This window comes from Dipteris shenzhenensis, chromosome 8, assembly GCF_047967505.1.
Source record: "Dipteris shenzhenensis isolate YYH24624 ecotype China chromosome 8, Dip_SZ_1.0, whole genome shotgun sequence".
Classification (NCBI taxonomy): Eukaryota; Viridiplantae; Streptophyta; class Polypodiopsida; order Gleicheniales; family Dipteridaceae; genus Dipteris; species Dipteris shenzhenensis.
The window spans coordinates 27,297,869-27,301,901 of record NC_141603.1 but is presented as its reverse complement, the minus strand read 5'-3'; the positions used below and the strand labels follow the sequence as shown (position 1 = coordinate 27,301,901).

Below are 4,033 nucleotides of genomic sequence, written 5' to 3'. Positions count from 1 at the left end.
CCCTTTGGGGATCCCGAAGGCCGGTTACAGGTGAGGAGGTAAGGCAATGGTATTTGATAAAGCAGGCACATTGTTTGAGTTTTTCTGTCATCAGTTTTGCTGTTATGATTTTCAAATCGTAAGGAAATAGCATCAAGCCATTCTTGCAAGATGGTCCTGGTAGTAGAGGTTTGTAACATTTAGATTTATGAAAGGCACTTAATCATTTGGTTTTTGGCGCATTTGACACATGTTTTTGGTTGTGATACTGGTACTTTAATCCTTGTTTTATACATATGAGCTTGCATTTTGTTCTTTCTGCATATGAGCTTGCATTTTCTTCTTTCTGCAAGTATCTCGTTAAAAATCAAACATTTTGTGTTTTGCAGGAGAAAGCTGTGCAAAATGTAATTAACTTCATGGAAGAGTACTCTCTTACACAGGAAGATTTTGACTCTATCCTTGATCTCTCAAAATTTCAGGTGATCTGAACTATTTAGGAAGCCTTTCAGGAGGTTTATTAAAACAAAACAAAAACATAAAATTTTCAAAGCTCTACTGGAAGATCTTAAATGGCAAAGGCAAGCGTACAATCTTTGTTGTCAGGATTTTCTTTTTTTCACATGTATAATTAGCCTTTCATCACACGAACTGCGCACCTAGTGCACATTCTTTGGTGCGTGTGCACTAGCCCTCATAGAACTTCAATTTGTTCTACATATAGGTCCCTCTAAATCCTCACTCAATCTAGCTAGAGCCTTGTGGTACAAATGTTCTTTTATTGAAACTAGCATGGGGCAAATTACAAGGACACTGCACGTCATTGAGGAATCTTGGTGATGTAGATCTTGCCCATGGCAACAAGGTGGACGAGAACAAACTCACCGAGCTCATGCGTCCTTGTAAAGTGGTGCTGCAAACTTTCCTTATGTGACGTATGCACAGGGACAACTTGATTTGATGGAGGGCGTTCAACCTGCCACTAAACAGCTTTGACCAAGGCATACAAACAAAGGGAACATGAGCGACGAGTGAAATCTTCTGATCTGCTCCCTGTGTTTAGTCCATCTGGTCAAAAGAAGGCCCCAAGGAAGCGTGCTGTGCCTGAGCTTTTGCGTGTAGAGTCACATGGGGATGAGGATCAGGAGGAAGAGAAATTGGATGGTAATGTTTGGTTGACATGCATCTTTTAAGCGGCAAGTAATGTAGAAAAAATTGCAGATGTCTTTGGTGTCTAGAAAGAAATTTATGATGTTAAGACTCACTAGTGGTGTCATTGGCTGTAGGTTCAGAGGACGAAGAAGATGACAACAATGTCGATAAACTAGGTGAACTTGATCTTTACCGAGATGCTTGCAGATTGGTTTATCAACCAGTTGCAATGTTGAGCTTACATGTGACTTGAATGCACAGCTGATTGTCTATATGCTTATGTGGACATGAATAAGACAACCAGAACAAAATGAATGCCTTTTATCGTTGTCTTGATGAAATTGCCATCAAAGATATCTGGTCTTGATATGATGTATATATTTGCTGAGGGCTACTTATTTGCTTTTGCTTGGCTTGCAAATTGCAGCTGCACTCATGGAGGCAAATGGAAATATCCATTTGAGCTTAGGTGAGGACAGCTCAAAAGCAGGTTGGTATGGGCTGTCCCTTCTAAGTGTCTATGCTCTATTAATATCTGTGTACAAGTTGTGTTTGTGTGTGGGGTGTTTGGGTTTTTTGAAGTCATTAAAGGTTTTCATGCTTCAAATGTAATATCCTGAAGCAGAAGTGGATAACAGGAATATCAATGAAGGGGAATTTGAAATACCCACAATAGGACACTTTCATACTTATATTGACATTAGGACAGCTGGCATTGTGAGCTGAAAGGCAACACAAGTAGAGATTTTTAAGATATTAACACCAAGCTCTGAAACAAAATGAGCCATCTGCAAGCCACGAACGAAACCTCTTTAGTGAATTAAAAGCAGCAGCAGATGCTATCCAAGATTTTCATGCTGACAAATTGCGTTATAGGCGGACAAACTAGTGAACACAATATGTAGATGATGTGAGTTCAGGAACGTTGTCAGGTGTGAATTCTTTATTATCTTCCATGTTTGGAAATACAAGGTGGAACTAATCAAGTTTTCAATTAAGCTTCATGATGAGCGAAGAGTGTGTGAAACGAATTTAAGTGTGATGGAAAAAGGAATTTAAATGTGAGCGAAAAAGTGTTGAGATATCGAGCTCCACTCGTGATATGCCAGGGTGACCGTTGTGCATTTATGTCACCAACTTGTTAGCTGCAGATGCGGTTGGTACACCGCCCATGAATAATAGCTGGATGACAGCTATCCTTATGTACTCTAGTTCGTGGCTCAGTTAGTATGCCACCTTAGTTAGTTAAGTTTGGTTTGAGACCCACATATAGGGTTCTTCTATTTCTTTGTACTAGAGTTCTTTTGGCTTTCACAACTAAGAAGAGGAAAACTGTTTTCAGCCTCCACCTTTGTGTGTATTCCCCCATTGTGTATGTGAGAAAGCCGCAAGTGAGACTCCTTCCCTCTCTCCCACTATCTTCACATGGTATCAGAGCCTGGTTCATGGTAAGGAGCTCAAGAAAGCAAACCAAGTTCACGGTGTCCTGGTAAGAGGACCAATGTTGCTTTCCTTTCTCGAGTTTGGGAGCAAATCTCTGCAAGTAGCACAGCCGGAAGTGCAAGAGTGCACTGTCTCAGATTGAGACGCCCTTCGCGATATGGCAAGAGGGCAGAATATGCTGCGGGTCAGGGACAAGGCAAAGCCCTGGGTGACTTTATTTTTCTGATTCGAGGTCATTTCGGGGCCCGTTTTGAAGGCGGAAGTTCTTCGCAGGCACTCAGAAAAAGGCCCTGTTTTTGCTGTGCGACCACTGCTCTACAAGTCGGTGAAAAGTTACCGCAGAAATTGCATCATATGCCTGTGCACAGAGATATTGGGAGTTATAGAATCATCCTTATTGCCTATTGATGCAAAATCGTCACTAGGAAGTGACTGTGTGATCAAATACCACTTTCGTCAGTTTTGCAGATTTGCCCGTGTGAGGCAGAAGTTGTGTTTTTTGCAGTGACAGAATATTTTGCAGTGTTTTGTAATGGCGTCTGATTCTCTTTCATAGATTGTCACTGAAAAGCTTGACAAAAACAACTTCCAGGCATGGAAGTTTAGAATGACAAATTTCCTTATGGGAAAAGGCTATTGGGAGTTCATTATAGGAAATGAAGAAGAACCAGTTCTTCCTAATGTTCCCAATCAACAGGAAATGCAGGCATTTAAAGGATGGCATGAGAGAGCCAGAAAAGTTATGTACTGGCTATCTATCAGTATTTCAGATTCTATGATTGTGCATATTCAGGATGCAAGTACGCCAAAGGAGGCATGGGATACTTTGGCAAAAATGTACAGCACAAATACGCAAGCCAGGAAAATGCAGCTCAAGCACGAGTTGCACAATGTGTAGAGAGAAAATATGAGCATCAATGACTACCACATGAAGGTGAAGAAAATTGCAGATGCACTTGCTTCCATTGGGTCGCCAGTGGAAGATGATGATCTAGTTTCTGTGACCTTGAATGGTCTAGGAAAGGATTATGCACAGTGTCCGTGAAAAATTTCCTGATTTTGAGGAGTTGTTTGCTCTTCTAATTTCTGAAGAGCAGAGAAATGGTGGTGCATCTTGTTCAGGAGGAACTTCAAAAGAAACTGTCTTCTACTCAAATGCTAGAAGAGGTAGAGGCAGAGGTAGAGGAGGCCGATCTGGAGGCCGTGGTAGAAATCAGAATATGCAGCAAACTCAAGAAAACCAATCCTATGGAGGAGGACGTGGTAACTCTAGAGGCAGGGGGAGCCAAAGAGGTCGTGGTGGATGGCAGAGAGGCCAAAATGCAAACAGCAGTGTTGAATGCTACTACTGTGGTAAAATGGGTCATATGGCAAAAGACTGCTACAAAAAGCAGAATGACATCATGAATGGAAAATTGCAGCAAGGGAATGATGCATCTTCTAGTAGACAGGGTGATGA

General features: G+C 41.5%; 1 long non-coding RNA gene across 1 annotated transcript; it reads left to right on the top strand.

Moving 5' to 3' along the window:
* The first annotated feature begins 366 nt into the window (after positions 1 to 366).
* LOC147899338 (uncharacterized) lies at positions 367 to 1,623 on the top strand. Its single transcript, XR_015541395.1, has 4 exons — positions 367 to 461; positions 925 to 1,143; positions 1,266 to 1,307; positions 1,559 to 1,623. It is a non-coding gene; the product is annotated as an uncharacterized LOC147899338 (long non-coding RNA).
* Positions 1,624 to 4,033: the final 2,410 nt, after the last annotated feature.